This window comes from Gossypium hirsutum, chromosome A13 (assembly GCF_007990345.1).
Source record: "Gossypium hirsutum isolate 1008001.06 chromosome A13, Gossypium_hirsutum_v2.1, whole genome shotgun sequence".
NCBI classification, from domain to species: Eukaryota; Viridiplantae; Streptophyta; class Magnoliopsida; order Malvales; family Malvaceae; genus Gossypium; species Gossypium hirsutum.
In genome coordinates this window covers 40,162,119-40,188,319 of record NC_053436.1, presented here as the reverse complement: position 1 = coordinate 40,188,319, position 26,201 = coordinate 40,162,119, and the positions used below count along the sequence as shown (strand labels likewise).

The following is a 26,201-nucleotide window of genomic DNA, read 5'->3' as shown; positions in this document are numbered from 1 at the left end:
TGGCTCGTCAGCTATCGGACTCGGGATTTTTGGAAGTCGAAGTCTCCCACACTATCAAAGCCCCCTTTTGGTACAATTTTGGTTGAACTTTGAAATGGCATGTATAGGACTACCCTTTTGTTGTTGGTCATGTACCCTTCGGTTTTGTGTAAATTTGGATAGCCATGCGAAAATGGCTTAAATATACTTTGATCATAGCATTATAATCGTTTTGTATGTTGTCCGTCGAGAGGTATGGAAATGTTGGTAACGGTTAGCCATGGGAAAGGTTATTCTTGATCACTTTTGGAATATGTATGACAAACTCTAGTTGATCCATGGAGGATCATGAAATAGGTAAAGTCTACCATAAAGGCAGATGCTGACAGCAGCAGTGATGTGGATGTGAAAAATCACTAAAAATAGTAGGAATGGAATTAAATAGTGAATAAATTATGTAAACGAAACTTGATGAATCTATTTTCATAGGAAAGTAACGAAACGATCATATGGATAGTATGTTAAGAGATATTTAGGTTCTCGTGAGACAGGGCAAGAACGGTTTCTGGATTCCCTGTTCCGACTTTAGAAATTCATTATAAATTAACCAGAGATAATTAGGAGTCATGCCATATATTTATAGATTCCTATTTGAGTCTAGTGTCTATAGAAACAAACGGCATCAGCATTGAAGCCCTGTACAGGGAGATATCCAAGTCGTTATGCGCGAAGGTCAGTGTAGTCGATCCCTGTAACATGGGAGACTTTAACTAATAAACTGTACTAATTGGCCTGACCAAAAATTATAGAAAAAAAATTGTAGATGCATATATGAGTCTAGTTTCGGGGAAAAATCACGAAACTGATTTTTGAGTTGTGGAACTCAAGATATGATTTTTAAGGTGACAACGACACAGTTAGCCAGCTGTCTGGAAATTTTTAAAATGGACTGCGATAGTAAGCGAAATTAGTCTGTAACCCCTCGTGTCCGACTTCGGCAACAGTCTCGGGTACGGGGTGTTACACCACCACTAGGCCATCAACTCATTTGTGTCGTAAATCCAACACATTAAACTTTAAAGCGCACCTACTTGCTTCCAGATTTATTGAAAAGAAAAACGAAAATATATTGCAAGAGCCAAGACTTGAACCTTGGACCCCTTGCTTCCTCTATGGTGTCACTTCCTTATCCCCTAAGTGGCGCCACCTTGCCACTACAACACACTCCTTTTTGTGTCATCTTTTACCCCTTTACTCTTAAAAGCCCAAACGCCAATTGCATCACCTGTTCATAAAATTATAATTTCGAAGACTACCACGGATTTAACTTAAGTTTGGGTCTTCCAAAGGCCCACTAACCTACTAAAATATATATTTTAACCAACCAGAACACACACAAATTTTAAAAATCACAAAAACACGGAAAACCCGAAAATTGGGGCGTTACAACTCTACCCTCCTAAAAAGATTTCGTCCTCGAAATTTTACCTGAATCAAACAGATGAGGATATTGTTGACGCATTGCCACTTCTAGCTCCCAAGTAGCTCCCTCTCTGCCATGATTACGCCACAGCACCTTTACTAGCAGAACTGATTTCCTCCTCAAAATCTTTACATCTCAATCCAAAATCTGCACAGGCTCTTCCTCAAAAGTCAAGTTTGTTTGGACCTCGATCTCTGCAACCGGCACAACATAAGTAGGGTCAGAACGAAACTGCCTTAACATGGAGACGTGAAAGACATCATGAATTCTATCCAACTCTAGAGGTAGCTCCAACTGATAAGCCACTGGATCCACTCGCTTAAGAATCCGATAAGGCTCAATGAACCGCGGACTTAACTTGCCTTTCCTCCCAAACCTTAATATTTTCTTCCAAGGTGAAACCTTCAAGAAGACCATATCACCCACAGAGTACTCAATTTCCTTGCGCTTCAAATCTGTATATGACTATTATCTATCAGATGCTTCCTTCAATCGATCTCTAATCAACTTGACCTTATCCTAAGTATCTGCCACCAACTCAGGTCCAAGAACCTGTCGTTCACCCAACTCGGTCCAACAACTAGGTGTATGACATCTTCGCCCATACAATGCCTCATAAGGAGCCATTCGAATACTTGCCTGATAACTGTTGTTGTATGCAAACTCTGCCAACGGTAAGTAATCCTCTCAACTGCCTCGAAAGTCGATAACGCATCCCCTCAACATGTCCTCCAGAATTTGAACAACCCTTTCCGACTGACCATCAGTCTAAGGATGAAAGGTTGTACTAAAGTTCAACTGCGTACCCAACGCCTCATGCAACTTTTTCCAAAACTGAGATGTGAATCTAGGATCTCGATCAGAAATAATCGACACTGGCACTCCGTAAAGTCGCACTATTTTTGCCACATATAATTTGGCTAACTTCTGAAGTGAATAATCAGTGCGGACAGTTATAAAATGAGCAGATTTGGTCAACCTATCCACAATTACCCAAATCGAGTCCTTCTTCGACAGTGTCAAGGGTAACCTACTCACAAAATCCATAGTTACCCTCTCCCACTTCCAAAGTGGTACTTTCACTGGCTAAAAGTCCGAAAGGTAATTGATGTTTAGTTTTCACTTGCTGACAAGTCAGACATTTTCCCACAACTTCCGTTACCTCTCGCTTCAATCCAGGCCATCAATACAACTCCTTTAAGTCAATATACATTTTACTCCCTCCAGGATGCATAGCACACAGACCTCCATGAGCTTCTTTCAGAATTGCTTGCCTCAAGTCAGAGTCCTTTGGAATACAAACTCTACCTCGGTGACACAGAACTCCCTCACTGTTCAGTCCAAACTCAGAAGTATCCCCATTCTTAACCCGCCAAAATCGAGAAACCAGGGACTCATCCCTCGACTATTTTTCCTTAATCTCATCCACCCAGGTCAGCCTAACTTGTAGTTCTGCTAACAGACTACCGTCGTCATACAGACTCAAACGAGCAAACATGGCTCTCAGATTAGATACAGTTCTACGACTTAGGGCATCAGCCACCACATTATCTTTTCCTGGGTGATACTCAATCGTGCAGTCATAATCCTTAAGCAACTCTATCCATCTCCGCTGCCTAAGGTTCAGCTCCTTCTGAGTCAGCAAGTACTTAAGACTCTTATGATCTGTGTATATAATACACCTTTCTCCGTATAGGTAATGTCTCCAAATCTTAAGCGCAAAGATTACCGCTGCCAACTCCAGATCATGAGTAGGATAGTTAACTTCATGTGGTTTAAGCTATCGCGATGCATAAGAAACCACTTACCCTCTTACATCAGCACACAGCCCAACCCTACATGTGATGCATCACTGCATACGGTAAAATCTTTTCCAAACTCCAGCTGAATCAGTACAGGTGCCTCGGTTAGAACTTTCTTCAGCTTCTTAAAAGATTCCTGTTGTTTCTCAGTCCAAACAAATGGTACTTCCTTCCTTATAAGCTTTGTCAAAGTCAGTGCCATCACAGAAAATCCTTCCACAAACCTTCTATAGTACCCAGCTAAACCCAGAAAACTTCGAATTTCCAACACTGACCTCGGTGGCTTAATCACTTCAATCTTTCGAGGGTCCATCTTAATCCCTTCAACAGAAACAACATGCCCCAAGAAAGTTACCTCTCTCAACCAGAACTCACACTTACTGAATTTTGCATGAAGCTCCTTCTCCCTCAGCATTTGCAGCACAATACGAAGGTGATCATCATGTTTCTCCTCAGTTTCAGAATAAACCAGAATATCATCGATAAAGACGACCACAAATCGATCCAAGTATGGCTGAAACACTCGATTCATCAGATCCATAAATGCCACAGGTACGTTCATCAACCCAAATGGCATAACCAAGAACTCATAGTGACCATACTGAGTTCTGAATGTCGTCTTGTGAATATCCACCTCCTTAACCCTCAACTGATAATACCCAGATCAAAGGTCAATCTTGGAAAATATTGAAGCTCCTCTAAGTTGGTCAATAAATCATCAATTCTCGGTAGTGGGTACTTGTTCTTAATCGTCAGTTTGTTCAACTGCTAATAATCGATGCACATCCACATTGACCCATCTTTCTTCTTTACGAACAACACCGGTGCTCCCCACGGAGACACAGTTGGTCTAATGAAGCCTCTATCCAACAATTCTTGAATTTGGGCTTTCAGCTCCACCAACTCCTTCGGTGCCATCCTATAAGGTGCAATGGACACCGGTGCCGTTCCAGGCAAAAAGTCAATTCCAAACTCAACCTCTCGGTTCGGGGGCAAACCTTGACGGTTCTAATTTTATCCACTGTCAGATCCTTAGTTTTTTATTAGCTTACAAATGCCAAATAAGCCTCAAATCCCTTTCGAATCCCCTTGTCGGCTTTCAATGCCGGCACCACATTAGACAGATAATCCCTATGCTCGCCTATCACCAAAACCTCCTCATCCTTTATGGTCTTTAACATTATTCGCTTAGCAGCACAATCCAGCGTAGCCCTATGCTTAACAAGCCAACCCATTCCCAAAATGAGATCGAATTCTCCGAAAGGTAGCTCCATCAGATCTCCAGAGAAAACTTTTCCTTGAGTTTCTATAGGCACATCTCTATACAGTTTATCTACCCTAATCGAGTGACCCAAAGGACTTAGAACAGATACCACACTCACGATCTCCTCAGCGCACACCTAGCAACCCAGATATAGCACATGCAACATATGAATGGGTAGATCCAACATCTATCAACGCAGTGTATGGCATACTGGAAATCAGAAACGTACCAGTTATGACGTCAGGTGCATCACCCTTCTCTCGGCGACAAGCTACATACACTAACCTCGGCTGACGAGCCTTAGCAAATTCAGCACCCCTGCTAGGCGCTCCTCTTCCTCGACCATTTCCATTACCACCACTGCCTTGCCCACATCTTCTCGAAAACTGTGGTCGACCCCTCATTGGTTGAGCGACCCTCTGCTCTAAAACTTGAACCTGACCTGGTTCCTGGGAACAATCCTTAACCCTATGCTCTATAGATCTGCATCGAAAACAAGCACCTGAACATTTCTAACACTCACCCATATGCATCTTCCCACAATTCTTACAACCCTGCGGTCTAACAGCATTCATCGATACTGCTCGAACTGGCTCCATTACCCTTGCTCTCTTAACATTCCTGTTCATACCACCTGAAAGTCCTGAATCTCTCCAAAAACGGTTCTGATCTTTCTCACGATTCTGTCTTTCTGTATGCTTCACTTCCTCAGCTATCTTAGCTTTCTCCACTAAAGCAGCGAAGTTACGCTCCTTCTGCGGAGCAATCAGCACCCTAAGTTCATCTCTCAGATCATCCTCGAAGCGTACGCTACGCTTATACCCTGTAGCGACAATCCCAGAAGCATACCAACTCAATCTCAGAAACTCAGACTCATACTCAGCCACTGACTTACTCCCTTGGACCAGGTTCAAAAATTCTTTCAGGCGAGTGTCCACGTAACTAGCCCCAACATACTTTCCTTTGAAGGCTGTCTTAAACAGCTCCCAAGTCACACTGTCAGTAGGAGTTCCATCTCTCACTGTGAGCCACCACTGATAAGCCTCATCCCTGAGTAACGATATGGCTCCCTTTAGCTTCTGCTCCACAGAGTAGTCCAAATCATCCATAATCCGCTCTGTGGCTTCTAACCAATACTCAGCCACATTCGGAGCTACACCAGATACACCCCTAAATATCTCTACTCCATTGGCTCGGAGCCGCTCAAAAATAGACCCCCGAATTCCTTTTCCCGTACTTGCCCCAGCAACCCTTTCTAAAACTCGAAGCATTGCCTGGGACAGAGCATCGTCCCCAGTACCTTGATCATGAGACTTTACCTCCGTTACCGATGGTACCGGCGCATCTGTTACCGGCTCATGTCCTGAAGACGAAGATTCATCTTGAGAATTACCTCTGCCACGTCCACAGCCTCTTCCACAAGCTGCTCGTATATTCATTTTGTATTATCTAATTAAGAATTTTATGAATCAATAAAATATTTCAGTGTTTATTACAGATGTCTTATGAATAACAGTAATTCAGAGTTTTAGTTTGTTTCCTTTTGCGGTAGCCTAGCTACAGTCTCAGTCTACTTATCAGAGTTTCTACGGTTCCAGTGTTAACCTAACTAAAGTATCATGATAAGGTTTTGTACAAGCATATAACAGATATTTCAGAAACAATCAGAAAGGCTTAGAAAACTTACAAACTTTGGCTGGAGATTCGGTGTGCCACCTTCTAAAAAAACCTAATTTTAGAAAACCGATTTTAATCTTTAAAATCATCTATTTGTAAAGAGAAAATATTGGAAACATTCTCGAAAACAATTTATAATCAAGTTCCAGAAAAAAATGATTTTTGAAAACCTTTATTTAGTGTTTCTTTACAAACTCCCATTTTTAGACCAGTTCCACAGACGAGTTGTTGCAACTTGGCTCTGATACCATTAAATGTAACACCCTAAACCCGGCCCAGACGTTATGGCCAGATCTGACGTGTCACATGGACTTACGACTTAGTATGCATTCGTTGGTTTAAGTGATTGGGGTGGTCTTTGTAAAAACAGCAGTTGAATGAAAAGCCGGTTTATCAATCTTTAGGCTATCCATTTGTTGTGCTTGTTGAGTCTTGGAAAACGTTCATTAATTTTGAAAACTCGCGCAGCCTAACACTAGTAGTTTCGACATAGTATAAATATAATCAGAAAATAAAACCATAGCGGAAAAAGAAATTTAAATAGCGGCCTTATTACAACTTAAAACCCAAAATTAAATCAGAATATAAAATAATAAAAATAAACTAACTTAGAAAAACCAACTTTGCAGATGATGTGGCCACTCCGAATCCCTCACAGCTCCAAGCCCACTATGGTTGGGGATTTCCTGCATAGATGAAAATAAAGGGTGAGTTCGGTAAACTCAGTGTGTAACATAACCCAACCATAGCCCAAAATAAATCAAACTTCAGAGTCAGACTTATCTGCGCCTTGGCCCAGTACAGAAATCAGAATGAAACCCATAGGCTCATAGCAGATATAGAACAAATATATCATGAATGCAGAAATCCCAACCCAGAGCCATCCATAACACCCCCGTACCAGCCTTACACCATGTGGGGAGACTACTCGACCCACCCAACCGCTACACACCACAGAAATTGCAGCGAGGCTGCCAGATATTATGACGAAGTCACCAGATACAGATATTGTGGCTAGGCCACCATAACAGATATATATATGTGTGGCAAAGCCACCAGATTGCAGCGAGCCTGCCAGATATTGTGACGAAGTCACCAGAACAGATATATGTCGCGAGGCCACCAGATTACAGTGAGGCTGCCAGAACGCTTCCTCCATCAATATAAACCCATGTCCTATGCAACAGAAATAATATTTCATGGCATACGTATACAGAAACAGAACATCATGCTTTTCAGAAAAATATAACCCTAAAGGTAAAATCATAATTTTGCATGCATAAGGGTATTTCAGTAATTATTACCTATTGCTAAGGTTTCATGCTCATTCTGACGTTTACCAAGTAATCAGAAGTACTTACCTCATCTTTTTACCAAAGTGGGCCCGTTGGCCCATTGGCCCGTTTTCGGCCGATTAAGCCCAAAAATACCGTTGTGCACGAAAATGCACACTCTGCACTCTAATCATCCAAATGCACCATATTCATTAACAACTGTCTCACGAGCGCTCGCACGCTCGCGAGTTCACAAAATACCAACGTTTCGGTATTTCGGCTTTTACCGATTCAGTCTAAGGGAGGGTGTCGTTTATACACCTAGTTGACGACGATTGATGACGATATCTCCCATGCTATAATCCTACAATCGATCACTAACACATTAGACTTACAAATTAGCGATAACTAACATAAATCCACATCAACTAACCCAATCATCACACAAGTTAGTCATTTACGCACGAGTGGCAAAATAGTCATTTTACCTTTCAGGGGTAAATGGTAGTCCTACCCTACAAGGGTATTTTAGTAATTCTACAACTTATCCACTTGGGCCTACGAACCCATGGGGACCACATGGCCCATTTCAGCCCATTACGGCCCGAAATAGCCGTCCTACCGCTAGAGTAATAAGAAATACACATCTGTTAGGAGACTGCAGTTAATCCGCGCTCCAAACACCTTTAGCTGACGCCCAACCCAAACGAGCATGTCACAAAGCGAAAGGGATCAGCCAAGAAGGGTATGCCTACTCTCCTCATATTTTTCTCTATTTAAAGCCAGCTCTCCATCTACTCTTATGTTAGCTTCCCGATGTGGGATCCCTCCATCACCAGAGTTTAAAACCAACACCAACTCTTGCCGTCCCAACATAGCAAAATAATCAACCTTTGTGTGCCAAGGGATTCGAACCAAAGTCCTCTCACATGCTAACTCACGCCACCACCACTAGGCCATCAACTCATTTGTGTCGTAAATCCAACACATTAAACTTTAAAGCGCACCTACTTGCTTCTAAATTTATTGAAAAGAAAAAGCAAAATATATTGTAAGACCAAGACTTGAACCTTGGACCCCTTGCTTCCTCTATGGCGTCACTTCCTTATCCCCTAAGTGGCGCCACCTTGCCACTACACCACACTCCTTTTTGTGTCATCTTTTACCCCTTTACTCTTAAAAGCCCTAACGCCAATTGCATCACCTGTTCATAAAATTAAAATTTCGAAGACTACCACGGATTTAACTTAAGTTTGGGCCTTCTAAAGGCCCACTAACCTACTAAAATATATATTTTAACCAACTAGAACACACACAAATTTTAAAAATCACAAAAACACAGAAAACCCGAAAATTGGGGCGTTACAAGTGGATTTAGTCAATTTTCTTGGCTTTCTCCCGGTTTAGGTTTGGATTTGATATTTCTTGATCTATAATAGCAAAATGTACTTATTTAGTCACTAATTAAAATTAAGCAATCGAAAATTCAAATTTTTGGTTAAATGACCATTTTGCCTCTGGACTTTAACAAGATGACCATTTTACCCCTAAGCTCGAAAATCAATTTTTATCGAATTTTTTCACATCTTAAGCCTAGCTGAACCCTTTTTACTTTATAACAACTCCAAATTCTCACTCACTATTTCATATATTTAACATTTATTTTACAATTTGTGCAAAATGGTCCTTTTAGGTGTTTTCATGCTAACACCTTTCACAAAAGTTGTTTATAAGACACCCAAGACTCATTTTCTTCCATAAAAACTCAGCAAACATTACAAATCCTTTCATGGAAAAACCCTACACTCTTAATCATTTTGCAAAATAGTACCCTCATTTGAAAGCTCATGCTTCAAGGGTCTCAAAAGTACAAAAATATTCAAGAAAAGCCATTAAAATCACTTAATTTGAAGACCTAAAGTTGCTAAAATTTTTGAAGCTCAAAACCCCCAAAAATGGATGAAAAATCGGTGGAGAAGAAATGGGAAGTAGGATGATATCATCTTTCTTTTCTTTTATTTCTATTTTAGTCAAATTAGCCACCAAACCCACCAAACTTGGACTTTTTGACCAAATTACCTCCTATGGCCGGCCATGCACAATCTTAGGGTCTAATTGCCCTTTAAAGACCCCCAATTTAGGTTTCTAGCTATTTGGCATTTTTAGCTATCAAAATAGGACTTTTGCATTTTATGCGTTTTAGTCGTTTTTCTCAATTGGGCTTTCGAACGTCAAAATTAACTCACCAAATTTTCCATGCATTCATATAAACATGCTATAACATAAAAATAATTTACTCGACTCCAGATATATGGTCCCGAGACCACTATTTTGACTATGCCCTAAATCGGGTTGTTACAAATTTGATGTCAAAAAATTATTTTAATATTATTTTTAGTATTTATAGCATGTTATGTGATATGTGTGAAAATTTCATGAGCTAATTTTATCGATTGGTTTGTTAATTTGATAAAAATGATTAAATCGTGTAAAATGAAAATTGTATGTTCTTTTAGTTAAAGGTGTCAAATAGCTTTGGCTTTTAAATATGATGGCCTTAAATGGTAATTAGACCATTTTAAATGTTAGGACTTTTATAGACATCATTAAGTGATTTTAAATGTTATAATTTAAAGGTTAATTTTGGTATTTGATAAATAATGTTAATATTAATAAAACAAAATGAAATTTTGTTCATATTTTCATCTTTCCAATCGAAATTAAAAGAGAAAGAAACCATGGGAAAGCATTTAGGGTTCGACCAACTCCTAGCTTAATTGGTAAGTGTTTTGAGCTTGATTTTTGATAATTTTTATGTTCTTGATATCGTTGATTTGTAATCTAGCTAGCCCGTACCTTAGATTTCAAAATTGTTAAAAGATTTAACATGTTTCTATTGTTGAATACTTGAGTAATTTGATGGTTGATGATGGATTTTGGATAGTTGTTGATAGTTAAACTAGTTTTATAAAGTGATTTTTGACAAAAATGTCAATAAGGGATTAATTTGTGAAATGTGCAAATTGTGTGGTTGAAATGTAAATTAAATGAAAGTTTTGGGCTACTAAGGACCTATATATAATTCAACCAAGCATGGGTCTTGTTGAATTGTGTGAATTTTGTGTGTTTGTGAAATAGGGACTAATTTTGACTAAATTAGAGCCTAATGTGCAAATAGGTCTAAATGTATGTTTTGGACTAAATTGAATAAATGGTTGACTAAATAAGTTAATTTTTAATTCATTTAGATCAAGAAAGAAAGCATTCGGATTTAGATCGGGTGAAAAGCAAGGTTATCGAGTAGTCGACCTGATCCGTCAATTCCTAATACGAGGTAAGTTCGTATGCAATGAGCTAATTTATAATTGTATTTTATATGCTTTGATATAGCATGAATTATGATTATGTGATTACGAACAACTTTGGGAATGATTCAACGATGATTTGACAAGCGTGAAATCTCAATTGAACCTTAGGAATAGTTTAGGATGCTAGTGACATATCATTAGGATATTGTGTTGGCTTCGGGCCCGACATCGGCACTTCGAGTGTGAATTATACCTTGATTTGGCTTCGAGCCATGGTATAGGTATTTCAGAGATGAGTTACCTTGATTTGGCTACGGGCCATAGTATAGGTACTCCGGGGATAAGTTACTTTGATTTGGCTTCGGGCCATGGTATAGGTACTTATTGATTGAGATCCTTGAGTATCCAATTTCTATTTCGAATGGTTCAATGGGTAAATGAAAGATGTGGTTGAGTATGAGATTGGTACGATATGGTACAAGTACGTACGATAATAAATTGAGTATTAAAACTATAAAATTGATGAGTTCCTTTGTAAGCTATGTGAATGACCATTTGATAGCTTTGAGATTTAATAGAATTGTTGTATATCGTTTTCTATTATTTGAATGATGATTGAATAGTGATAGTTTTTTATTATTCACATACGAGCTTGCTAAGCTATGAAGCTTACTTTGTGTTATTTTTCTATTTTTTATAGTGAATCAAGGCTAGCTCAGATCCGGGAGTTGTTAGGAATATCATCGCACTATCAAACATCTAAATTGGTATTTTTTGAATTATATATTTTTGGTATATGGCATGTATAGGCTAGATGTGGTATTTTGGTTGTGATTATAGCCATGAGATTTGGCTTGTAAATGATGTTAATATTGATGTGTGTTTGGCTATTAGAAATGGCTTGTAAATGTATATGTTATGGTTTGTATAAATATAGTCATGAGTGATGGCTTATTTTGGTTTGTTTTAGCATGGTTGTAGCTAAGACATTATGGAAGTTAAAATGGTTATTCGAATTATGATAAACGAACCATATTGTTTGATATTGTTTTGGCATGTATTTGGCTAAGTAAATGCTAGTGATTTGAGAATTTGAATAGATGAAATTATAATAGTATGAATTGTGCAATTGGTTGATGATTTTGGCTGCCTAATTGTATAATGAAATGGTACCATTTTCCTTGTGTAGGTACTTTGAAGTTGGGGTGGCAAATTGGCCTTGCGAATGGCTTATTTGTGTCCACACGGGTGTGTGTCTCAGCTGTGTGTGACACACAGTCATGTTACACGGCCGTGTGTCCCCTGGTGCTGAAATTGAATTAAAGTCAGTATGCTCCACACGATCTCACATACGGGCATGTGACTGGCTGTGTGGTACAAGTCAGTATACCCCCTAATTGGCACACAGCCTAGCACATGGGCGTGTGTCTTGGCTATGTTGCCTAAGTCAGTATACCCTCCAGTTTTCACATGGCCTAGCATACAGGTGTGTCTTCGGCCGTGTGATACAAGTTAGTAAGTATGCCCTATTTCCACATGGCCTGTTGACATAGGCATGTGACCCCTGTATGGTTGAAATTTTTCTAAGTTTCCAAAATTTTCATATGTTATCAGTTTAGTCCTGAACTACTTCTAAAGCATGTTTAAGGCCTCATAGGCCTTTATAAGGGACAATTTGATTGTGTTTAATGATTTATGAGAATGACTGCTTTATGTTTGATAAATGTATGCTATATATTGTGAATTGATCGGAAATACCTTGTAACCCTACTCTGGCGACGGATACGGGTTAGGGGTGTTACACTAACATCCCTCCAGAAACACGCCTGGGACCAAGTGCCAAGCTCGTAGGCTTTACATCCGCCCCTAAAACACGTCAGAATCATTGTAAATGTAACTCAGTAATCCACAACAAATGTTGGACTTTGATATATTGATGTATAATAACAGGTCAAGAATTATCATCTTATCACAAGTTAATCTCGTACAGTGTGCAAAATAGCCTATTGATATGCCACTTCTATCCTATCCTATGTTCATTTGGGCTTGATCTACAATATCGTATAACACTTTACAATTCAATCACTTTCTCACCTTGTATCAAATTATAACAATTTAATTATATATACACATTTGTATATACACATTCTCAACAATCCATAATTCACAATTCAATATATTATTACAAATTATACTATATTAAACCGTATGAACATACTAGGGCCAAACTGCAGAGAGAGTAAAATTTAGGTACTAATCAATAACTTTCCCTTTTCCACGATTATCTACTGGTTCTTGATCTATAAAGTAGTTTTTTTCAACTTATTAGCTTCAACCTCATGTAATATTCAATTTAATGCATATGTCATCCTATTTACAATTTTGCATAATTGCCCAAAATTTACTTTTTATTCAATTTAGTCCCTAAAATTAAAACAAGCCACAATTAATCCCTAACCCATGTTACCAAATTTATTTTCATCCATAATCAACCTTCTTATTCTGAAATTTCATAAGAAAACTAAGCAAATTTTAACCTTTTATCTATTTAGTCTCTAAACTCAAAACTATTCAAAAATTACTTTACAAAATAGTTCAAATCCATTATCAAGTTTTAAAGTCAAGCATAAATATCAAGAAAATTTTAAGGGAATTCATGGCAAGTTTTCTAAACTTTGACAGTTTCACAAAATAGTCCCTAAACTAGCTAGATTTCATTACAATGATCTCAAAAACATAAAATTCACAAAGAAAGACCAAGAAAACACTTACATGCATGAGAGAATAGCAAGGACGAAGCTCCAAGGTGTTAAAATAGTGTTTTAAGTTTGTAAAACTGAAGAACGAAGAAGATGGAAGCTTTTTTCCTATTTGTTTTATTATTAAACTTTTAATCATTAGTTTAATATAAAATTTTAATTATAAAACTTAATTAACCAAGTCCAAAACTAGCCACCAACTACAATATGGTTAAATTTCCTTTTAAAACCATCTTATTTTACTTTTGCACTCAATTAGTCTCTTTAAACTAATAGTGATTTACTTTTGTAGCTTTTTACTATTTAGTCTATTTTCTTTAATTAACTAATTAAACGTTAAAATTACCATGCCAAATTTCAATATGAAACTTAATGAATTATTTTCGACATTGCCAAAGAACGAGTTGTTTCAACTCTACTTAGAGGTGTGAGCGTACCCCCGATTATTTGACCCCCAATAGTAGGGTAGAGAACATAGAGATGTAAGACACATGAAGTGAGAAGGGATTTTCTGTAGCTGTAACAACTGCTTCTACGGGAGAGAGGTAGCTTGAGGAACTAGAAGAGTATGAAGTACAACAATTTTCTGATGTCAGTAGCTTGGGTTCTATGGATTTTGATTAGAAAAGTTCACCTATAAATTTTATAAACCCAAAAGAAGGTGAATGTCATCCTAATGATGTTGACACATTTGACACTCACAATGAGATCGAGGTTCAATTTGAGTAGTAATGGGTTAACTAACTAGATTGATGGAGGCATTGCAAGGAATCGCTAAGGCATTTGGAGGACGCCTCCGAAAAAATGATACTGTCAATAGTTAAACTGCTGTAATTGGAATTGAAATCTCTTCCCAAAAATTTGAAGTATAGATATTTGAGGGAAAGTAACATGTTACTAGTAATTATCTCTGCTCAGTTAATTTTGAAACACGAAGAGGCTTTACTTCAAGTGTTAAAGGCACATAAGAGGGTTATTATATGGATCATCGCGGATATTAGGGTATAAACCTGACATTGTGTCAACATAGAATCTAATTTCAGGAAGGTAAAAAGCCAAAGGTGGATGCCTAGAGAAGATTAAACCCATCAATGAATGAAGTGGTGAAAAAAGAATGAACGTAATGGCTAGATGCAGGTATCGTATATGCAATTTTCGATAGTGAGTGGGTTAGCCCAACTCAGTGTGTTCCAAAAAAAGGTGGCTTAGTGGTGGTTCCTAATGAAAGGAATGAAATATTCCCAACCCACACAGTAACTAGATAGAGTGTTTGCCTTGATTATAGGAAACTCAATAATACCACCAAGAAGGACCACTTTCCCTTACCATTCATTGACTAGATGTTACAATGATCTAGGGTTATAATGATCTGGTTGTATCCTGAATATCCATCTAGGAAACAGTAATAATTGTGCCTTGCAAGTCTATTTAACATTTGATCAAAAAATGGGCAACAGAAAATGATCTTTCCAAGTCGCCTTATGTAACAGCTTGATTTTGGGGCTAGTCGGAATAGTGGTTTCGGGACCACAAAATTTGAAATAGAAATTTTTTTATATTTTTATGGTATACAATTTTATGGAATGATTTCGTGAAAATTCTGTTTGAACATTTTGACGTTTGGGCACTCAATTTAGTAAAAAGGACTAAATTATAAAAAGAGCAAAAGTTGAGTTCTACTTGTAAAAGGTGTCCAATTGCTATCATATTTTAAATTAGAGGTCTTTAGTTTGTAATTAGACCATTGGATAAGTTAGTGGACAAAAATGGACATGAGTAGATGAAATTTCAAAGTTATACATTAAGGGCATTTTAGTCATTTGGTAAATAAATGAATAAAAAGGGAAAATAAAGTCAAAATTTGTGTCCATCTTCTTTTCCATGTGTAGAAGGTCACCATAGCTAGGGTTTGTTCAACTTCCAAGCTTGATTGTAAGTACATCCTAGCCTCGTATTTAATTCTCTTTACATTTTTGAAGTCGTTATCATCCGATCTAACTATTTCTACCATTAACTTGAGCTATGATTGAGGTCTAGGGTTTGACCCATGTTAGATATTTGTGCATTTTGTTGTCTACTGGTAGATTATGCAAGTTTAATGTTAGATAAACAATTTTACTAGGTGATTTTTGATGAAAATGTCAAAAAGACTTATTTGTAAAAAGATTTCAAAATGTGTGTAAAAGTGTGAATTAATGAAAAATGTGGGCTGTTATAAGCATGTATAGGGTTCAGCTAGGCTTGGATCTGGATGAAATTGAATAGATTTCATTTTATGAGCCTAGAGACCAAAATGTAAATATGATAATATTTAGGTGCAAAAATGTAATTTTTCCATAGTGTAATTTGTGGTCTGAATTGAATAATGTGGTTAGTAAATGAGTTAAATTTGCCAGTATAGATCAAGAGAAACAAGTTTCGGACCTAGATCGGGGGAAAAACAAAGTCTTTGATGATTTGGTCCATTTCCACTATTTTTGTACCAAGGTAAGTTCGTATGTAAATAATGCATCGTTATTTATGCTTTAATTGCGTTAATATTGTATGAATTATGATTGACTTCTTGGATGTAATCGACAAAGTTCGACAAGAGAAAAATCCCAATCGAACATTAGGAATAGATAGGATACAAATGTCATAACATTAGGGTTATTGAGATTACGTGTAAGACCATATCTGGGATATGGCATTGATATGAGACTTTGTGTAAGACCATAGCTAGGCTATTGGCATCGATATGAGATCCATGTAAGACCATATCTGGGATATGGCATTGGTATGGTGCTATGAGTGTGAGATTTCCCGAGTATCCTTTAGTATTCCAAGTGGTTCAACGGGAATCGTAACGAAAATGTTAATGTTATGAAAGACCGTGGTATGTTGCATGATAGTATAGGTATGTACGTAAAATTTATGCTTAATGAGCTCGATATATGATGAATCCCTCCGTAAGGTTATGATTGTGTAAGTTATGATACTAAGGTTATAATAATATCCATGCCAAGTTGGACTATGAGATTTATAATGACATATATGTTAATTCATTTCATGTTAATTGCATGATAAATGTGTGTTTATTATGATTATTATTTGCTTAGGAACTTACTAAGCTTTAAAGCTTACTCTCTTTCTTTTCCCTTGTTTTATAGTGTCACCAAGCTAGCTCGGGGATCGAAGACTGTCGGGGCTCCATTCACACTATCAACTTAACATTTTGGGTACCAATGATTTTAATGTTTTGAGTTATGGCATGTATAGGGACTTGGTCTTTTGTTAGGTGTCATAATTGATTGGGAAAATGTGTTGGCTTATATTGGTTTATAATTCATTTTGTAAATGGCCATTGAAATTGGCTAATATTGGTTTAAGTATATGCATATAATGATGTCTTTCATGGATGTGTAAATTTGCACGGTTCAAGTTGATTAGTATGTGATGTTTTCATGTGATAAATGGTAGAATGTGAATGATGTGTGGATGTCTTATTTTTGGCTGAATTGGTTGAATATAATTGCTTGGAGTGGGGTTATGTTTTGTTGTGTAGGTAATAGCCTTATTTTTGTCCACACGGGTAGACACACGGGCTTGTGTTTAGGACGTATGTGACACACAGCTTGCCCCATGGGCATGTGATCCAGTCGTGTGTCCCCTACACCTTAATTGTTGCAAAACAGAATGCTCAGTATCGAGCACACGGGCAGAGACATGGGTGTGTGTCTCTGCCGTGTGGGCGACACGGCCTCGAACAGGGGCATGTGCCCTGGCTATGTGAAGTTTGCACTTATTTTATGAAAAATTAGGAAAATTAAATCGAACACATGGCCTAAGCACATGGGCCTGTGCCTTGGCCGTGTGACTTCTTTTTGTTCATGGATGACAAATAGAGAGTTACATGGGGTCTGGTTAAGGGCGTGTGTGACCACATGGCCTACCCACACGGGCGTGTCCCAAGCCATACGGGCATGTGAACCCTGTTTGATAAAAAAAATTCTAAGTGTTGTGAAATTTTTTGAAGTTTTCGATTTAGTCCCTAACCACTTACAAAGCATGTTTTGAGCCTCAAAGGCTCGTTATAGGGACGATTTGAATGTATGTGAAATGTTTTAAATTTGAGTGGAACTTTATGTCTCGGTTTGTATGTTTGATTACGTTTAGGTCCGATAATGCCTCGTGATAATCTCATTAGTCTCACTCTTTACAACTGTGATGGCTCCCTTCTTTGGCACACATTGAACTGACTCACCTAGAAGCTATTTGATATGGGTTAAATTATTTTGCATCTAACCACTTGATAATCTCCTTCTTGACGACCTTTTTCATGATTGGGTTTAGTCTTCTCTGACCATCAATAATGCTTCTCTCTCCACCTTCTAATATGATTTTGTGCATGCAAAAAGATGGTCTTATACCTCAGATATCAGCTATCATCCAACTGATTGCCTTATTGAATTTCTTCAAGACATTAATTAGCTTCTCTTTTTGACTCTCAATTAATTTAGCCGAAATAATCACAAGTAAAATAGAAGAGTTACGCAAAAAAAACATATTTAAGGTGAAAAGGAAATACCTCTAACTCCAGCTTGGGTAGTTCTTCAGTTGAAGCTTTCAAGTACTTATACTTACGAGGTTCTAAATCCAATGACTAAAAACAAGGTTGCGAAGTAAATCATTTAAATTTGGCTTCTAGTTCAGTCTTATTTCTATCATCTTTATTGTCACTTAGCATCTCTGGTGCTAAGAGTTGTTCCGATGAAGCATCTGTAGGAAATGACGGTTTTGTCTCATCCATAGCAAAACATTCTTCTCCTGTGTCAGGGTATCTCATAGCTTTAAAAACATTAAAGGTTACTTGATCATCTTAGACTCGCATGGTAAGTTCTCCTTTCTGAACATCAATCAATGTTCTTCTAGTTGTTAAGAAAGGTCTTCCCAAGATGATAGGGACTTCTTTATCTACTTCAAAATCTAAAATAAGAAAGTCTATAGGAAAAATATATTTATCAACACATACCGAAATGTCTTCAATCTTTCCATCAAGATGTGCTATCGATCTGTTTGCTAATTGAAGTGTCACTGTTGTCGCTCTGACTTCACCAATTCCCTATTGTCTAAACACATACATAGACATCAAATTTATGCTCGCTCTCAAATCACATAAAGTCATACCCCAATATAAATTACTGATGTTACACGGTATGGTAAAGCTTCCAAGATCTTTCAACTTTGGTGATAACCTATTTTACAGGAATGCACTAAACTCCTTTATTAGAGCCACTGTCTTAAATTCTCCCAACCTTCTCTTTTTGGAGAGGATATATTTCATGACTTTTACATAATTCGACATCTTTTCGAAAGCCTCTACCAATGGGATGTTGACATGCAACTATTTAAGTACATCAAAAAATTTCTTAAATTGTACATCTTGTTGTTGCATTCGAAATCTTTGTGGGTAAGGAGGTGGTGGATTTTTAACATTAATTGGGCATATTTTTGGAGGTAGTGTTGGTATTTCATTCATTGTAGGTGTTGATTCTTCAGAACTACTCTACCGTGATTCTACTTCAGTAAGGGTTACAGGAACAGGATTCTGCAGTGTAGGAGTTTCAACTTCTGACTGAACTTCCTTCTGATTGTGGACAATAGCAAGCTCATCTTTGGTTTCAAAAATTGTTTGTTCCAACACCTTTTCACTCTTCAAAGTGAGAGTTTTACACTACTCTTTTCCTGTGCTTCTAGGATTCTCTATACCAGTTGTCAAAACACCTTGAGGCTTGTTTTTTAGCTCGTTGGCTAACTGTCCCATCTGGTTCTCTAGATTTCTTAGAGTCACATTGTTTTTAGCCATATATGTTTTCAATAGGTTCTTCAAATTACTTGAAAACTCAGCTGGCTGAGGTTTTTGCATCTATTTAGAAAAACCTGGTAAATGATTTGAATGTTAAGACATATAGGAATTACTTGGACCAGTCCCTTGATTACTCTAGGAGAAATTTGGATGATTTATCCATGAAGGATTATAATGATTTGACTGTGGACCTGGACCATTCCTATTTTGATTATGGTTTCCCATATATTAGATAGATTTTGGGTTTGATGGACAATCTTCAATTGTATGACCATCTCCACAATATACATATTTGAAATTCTCTAACTGACTTGTTGTTGACCTGTCATGTTAGTGTTGCAACCATTAACAAAAATATTTTTAAGCATGGAAGTCATAGTAGATACTTGATCTGTTAACCACTCTTCTTCTTGTGGTTGCTCGATTGGTCAGCCACTTGTAGTTATTACTTGAAATTCCTTCAAGAATCTCATACACTTTATTGTATGACCTTGAAAAAAGAGCTTTGTTAGCTAAAGCTTCTACCACCATTCTTGTGTGAGTTTTGAGACCATTATAAAAAGTCTCCAATTGGATACAATGAGGAATACCATGATGAGGGCATTTCTGTAATAATTCCTTAAATAGTTCCCACACCTCATACAAGGACTTATCATAAGATTGCTGAAACATAGTAATTTCATTTTTGAGTTTAACATTCTTAATAGGTGGAAAATACTTTATCAGAAAAATTTTCACCAATTCTTGCCATATGGAAACAGAACTGGGCGGTAAGGAATTTAACCATGCTTGCACAATGTTGCAACGAATATTTGAATAGCTTCAATCCTAAGGCACCTTCAAATACTCCTGGTAACTTGAAAGAATTACTTACTTCCATAAATAGCGGAGGTGCAAATGTGGATCTTCAGCAGGCATCCCATTAAATTGTCCAATTGTTTGCAACATCTGGAACGTCACTGGTTTTAACTCGAACTGAGAGGCCTCAATCTCGGGTCTTACAATCCCTAGATTGAGTTCATTAAATCAGGGCATATCATACTGTCGAATAACACGATCTCTCATTAGCAATAAGGATGGAATTGCCAGTATTAATGGCTACGTCTCCTATTGGATTTTGATTCATTCCTTCGACTTGTCTTTGAGTTGATCATTTCCTTCTTCCCTACCTAAAAGCACGTTCAAATTTTGGGTCAATTGGCAATAGATCAATAATTCAATCTATGTTCATAAACCTTGAAGAATCACAAAAGTAATATTCAAATTAATAACAAAAAAATAAAAATCAACCAAACTGTAAAACAATTATCTTCACAAATAATAATAAAATACAATCCCCAGCAATGGCACCAAAACCTTGTGTCACATGATTCCATGCAAGTGTACACGATTGCACAAGTAATAAGTTGTAAGTAAAGAGTATTGCCTCCACAGGGACTGTTGTGTAAATTATTTGCAAAGTTAAGTATAAACAATTTGGAAGAAATTAAGTAAAGAAAAATATTAATAATGAAGTTAAAAATAATGTTAAGGTTGTAATCAGATTTTAAACACCCACAAAATAAAACAACATACCTTGTAGAAAATAATCATAATAAAAAGATTAAACAGGAGATTTAATAAAACACAACATGAATAGATAGGAATAAATATTTCACTTAACAAGAGTTCATTGGCAATTATAAAAGGAATATCATGAAGGAATGTCGAAATATGAAAACTCATTAAACCAAATTTTAATTAAGGCATAGGCTTCTCTCAAAGTCCTATTATGTCCCTAAGGTATTCTACATATGTCTATGTCAAAATTAACATAGAAAACACCCTTTCAGGCATTTATATAGTTTATGCATATAGAAATCATATTTCAATATTAACATGATATGCACCATTTAAGTTTTTTTTCTATTAACCATTACCTCTTTTTAGGTTAAACAATTAATTCATTAACCTACAAATGTTAGTCATACATTTACAAGTATAGTCATGAATTAAACCAAAATGAATAAAATAATCATTTGCACAAAATATTCATAAGAAAAAAATCAAATAATTCAAATCAAGATTCATAAAAAAAAATTAAGTCATGTAATATTAAATTCAAAACATAAAGATAAGATGCAAACTTGTCTTTCAAAGTGGAAAACAAGAATTAATAATAAAGAGAAAGGGAAGAAGAGTAGCCAAAGGGGTTATCCTCGACCAATTCACAATAAGAAGAGGAAACATTTGAATTGCAGGGGATTATCTATGATTGCTCCTGTGGCTTCCTATGGTGTCCCTCCTCCTTGTCTTTACATTAAATCACCAAAATCCTCTCAAGTCATCCTTCTTTGACTACTCTCATTTTAGGCAAGTGAATTGCTTTATTTTGTGGCAATCAAGTGTTTAGCAAGCCATGAGAAAGACAAGAACACTCAAAGGATGTTTTTCTATAAACTAGTGTGTGTTGATGAATGAGATGAAACATCCTTTTATAGCCTTCTAGCCGTCCCTTGCTATTTTGAGCAAGGGAATCCTTGATTTCCTCCCTATTTGGTGTCGCCCCTTGATATAAGGAAGAGTGGGGGAGACTTATTAATTTTAGCAAGGAGGTTGGCTTATTTTTCTCCTTATATGGTCAGCCTTTGAATGGTAAAATGAGGTGTTTTTGATTACTACTTTTAGCAGAGAAGTGGATGGTTTTGAGGCTTGATTCAAAGGAATTTTTTTTTATTTTATTTGATGGAGAATGGGGTAAAATTTGCTAGTTTACCACCCATATGATCTACTAAATTTCAGTCTTTTCCCACTTTCATTACATTTCCCAATAAACAATAGATTCCTTCAACCCGCTGGCCGATGATTTCATCTTAGCCTTCCATTATTCCTTGTTTACATATCTCCCACAATTACTATCCTGATTGACCACCCATGTTAATTACCCCAATGGACTCCACAAGTCGCCATAGCTAAGCTATGGTCTTACTTGTTAGGTTGCATGTTTAATGTCCTAGTGGACATTCCTTCGTCTTCTGTCGTTGTGGATGTTACCATGCCTTCTGTTTTGGTAGATAGCCTTGAATTTTCTATCCCGGTAGACTCTCTGAGCTGCCATAGTCGAGATATGAACTTACACTTGGTGGACCCCATTGGTTGCCATAGCAAAGCTATGGTCTTACACCTCGTAATTCCTGTGTTTACTGTCTCAACAGACTACTTCGTGTTAACTGACTCGACAGACTGTGTATGATGTCGTAACATCTTTCAACTATTGTCTTACACAATTAACCTCGTGTTTACTGGCTACTGAACGATGCCATAACGTTTTTTAGCTATTGTCTTAGTCATATTCAACCATTTTGGCGTGTTTTCATATGATGCCATAGTGTCTTTCAGCTATGATATTACTGATTTTTATTGTTGAATCATCACATAACATCTTTTAACTATAGTCTTACTCATTTTAGGTGTATAGCCTCCAATTGGACCATGGCCTAACCAGGATCTTTCCTATTCACTTGTCTCATTACATCCCATCCATTCCTCCATTTTACTATTCCTAACATTGATGCTCGAACACAGTAGTGTCCTTTCTGCAAGGCTCAAAGCTTCGTACATCACGGTTTGCACTTAGCAATATCGTATGGCAGTATCTAACAAAATCACTTTCTATTTCCAATCCTAACTTTATCTAACCCGACTATGATTCCTTTACATGTTCCACTATTGTTAACATGTAGTACATGCATTTCATAGATGAACCACTATAGAATCATAATTTGGTCATGCATACTTGACATTTCAAGGTTGGGTGCAGAAACTCACCTGATGCTTCCATGCCTCCCCAACTCAGGTTCTTGAATGCTAGACCTTGCATTCACCTAGAAGCTAAGTGAGACAACCAATTCATAGATTAAACTCGACAATTGTAAACTCTGAAATATAGAGATATTTTAGCACTATTTTATGTACAATTTATGCTTTTTCTAAGTAAATAAACAACACATTTTGTGGTTCTATACTCAATTTTGTGATATTTTATAATTTCCATGTGAATGTGTTAAGTTTGTGAAATTTATGTTAAATGCATGTAATTTATTATTTTTTTGGAATAATTGGGCTAAGGGAAAGAATAAAAGAATTTTGGATTTATTTGGGTCTTAAAGAGGTACAAGTTGGAAGATCCAAGAAGCAGTCATGTATGCTTTAAATGGTTTCATTCTAGATTCAATTACATAAAGGCCTAGTATTGTCTAATTGAAGGTCCAAAACCATTCCATCTACCCACTTTTCCATGAAATAAAATGGCAACATCCACTGCTAAAATCAGAAGTATATAATTGAACACTCATCTCATTTTGAAATGAACATAGGTTTCAAAAATGGAAATGAAAATGGAAATGATTCATTTGCAATTCTATATGGATTACTTGAACATGATCGGAAGAATGAGTTTATGTTTTTGAACTATTTTGAAGCCTAAAAATGATAATGAATCATTCTGTCATAGTGAACATATTGAATTGTAAAATATTGAATATATTTTCTCGAAATTTTACTAGGGATAAAATGGTTAATTTTTACTAGAGGTAAAATCATAAAAAATTATTTTGGGTAAAATAATGATGAGAAATTTTTTTAATATAGAATATTAAATTTTATGTTGGGAAATAAAAGAATCAAACGCTGGATCTTTCCTTATCTTAATTTCGTATGACTTGCTCACATTCCTTCCGTTAGCATAACTATTTGGGTCCCGCGCCACTCTGGCAAACCAAATCCCTCTTGGTTTTAATAGTCATTTGATTACTTTTCTATAATCTTCCTTATTCGTATCACCTTACTCCTTTTTGTATCTCACCTATTAAATAAGGACTACTTTGGCTTATTCTAAATAGATTTAGAATACTCACCAATGGCCCTTAGGAGGGTAGGTCGAAAGGCTAAGTTAATAAGGCGTGATGGTGGGAAAAAGTAATTCACCTTAGGGTAAGAATGAAAGAGAAGACATTCATAAAGGGAGGGCGAAGTTCTCAGGTATGAGGAGCCATTCGAGAAACCGTTAAGTTAGTGATAGGATGGCCCAAGGACATAATATTTATTGACCTATCCACCGACGGATAGGTTCCAAAATAAATCAGAAATGATTGGATCGGATGGAAGAAATCTCACAGTGAGCAGGGAGTTTAATTGTATTTAGTTACATTTAGTTACATTTATTTAAACCCTTGTAAGATGGGGTCTAATTATGTGTAAAGTGGAAACTCACTAAGTTTGTTCGAACTTACAAGGTTTTGACCTATGTTTGTTGGATCCACGGAATAAGAGACTCAATGAGGGATCAAGTCAGATCGTTTGGGATCGAGAAATTATTGTTAGAATAAATTCATACACATAGGAAGGGGGTACCGTTAGGAACTTCGCCATGGGGGCGATTATATTGTATTAATTTAGATTCCTCAAAGTCCGTAGTTCGGATAGTAAACTTTGTTTAAATTTTTTTACTCTATTGTAAATTTTTATAAATAGGTATACAATATGTTTTTAACTTGGTAAGATCTTAGTATGAACAACAATCAGGTTCTGTATTGACGCCCGCACTCGGACCTAGTGATTAAGCTGGTTAAGGGTGTTATAGAACTACTAGAATGATATGTGTCTATATATGTTCTATGATGTCTGAACCCATGTTGTGTATGAACATGGTGACTGAGTATGCTAGCATGCATGTATGTTGGATGTTAATTAGTTATGAATTGAAGTATTAATAGGTGGCATACTGTATGCTATAGAAATAAATACAATTAATTACTTGAAATGCTTATATGTATGTGATGCAGAGTAAGGAGGGATATATCTTGACAGGGTAGATGAAGATAGGAAAAAATGGTGTAATGGAAGAATGGGCGGATTGAAATGGGATACAAAGAAGTTAATGTAACAGCCCGATTTAGACCATATTCGGAATGGTGGTTTCGGGACCACGAATCTAAGTTAGAAAAATATTTAAAAATTATTTTGAATGTTTATTATGTGTGAATTTATTTGTGTGAAATTTTTATGCTTTAATTTTATCATTTGAGTGCCGATTTAATTAAGAAGGATTTAATGGCGTAAAATGAAAATTTAATGATTAAATGTGAAAGATGCCGAATTGATATTGTCTTTATAATATGAAGTACTAATTTTATAATAAGGCCATTTATTATATGTGTGGACAGTTTTAGATATGTTTTATATGGTTTTCTAATTAAACTTTAAAGGTTAAATATGTAAAATAGTAAATAATATATATAATATATTATAACATAATTAAAATCCATGTGAATGTATTCATACATTAGACCAAAAATAACAAAATAAAGAAAGAAAAGAAAGCTTTAGGTATTCGGCACTTTGGAAGCTTAATCAAGTATGTAACTAGCTCGGTTTTTGATAATTTTTACGTTTTTGAGATTGTTGCTAAGTTATCTACAAAACCCATGCTTGAATTTTTTATTTTGATGAATATTTTGAGTTATGCCATTGTTGAAAACTTGTGATTTTTGTTGTTTGATGGTAAAAAATAAAAGATATGTGATAGATTAATATGTTTTGTATTGGAATTTTTGATGATTTTGAGTAATTAGGACTAAATTATAAAAATAATAAATTTAGGGGCTAAAATGTGAAATAAATGAAATATATGGAGTTATATGGACTTATATGAACACAAGGAAGATTCGGCCTAAGCATGATATATAGAAATTTTGCATATTTTGTGTTTTGTGCAATAGGGACTAAATTGTAAAAAGTGTAAAATCTTAGAGGTAAAATTGTAATTTGCCC

At 36.3% G+C, this 26,201-nt stretch overlaps 1 non-coding gene across 1 annotated transcript; it reads left to right on the top strand.

Moving 5' to 3' along the window:
- Positions 1-19,977: 19,977 nt before the first annotated feature.
- LOC121213199 (small nucleolar RNA R71) lies at positions 19,978-20,084 on the top strand. Its single transcript, XR_005908571.1, has one exon. It is a non-coding gene; the product is annotated as a small nucleolar RNA R71 (small nucleolar RNA).
- The last annotated feature ends 6,117 nt before the right edge of the window (positions 20,085-26,201 follow it).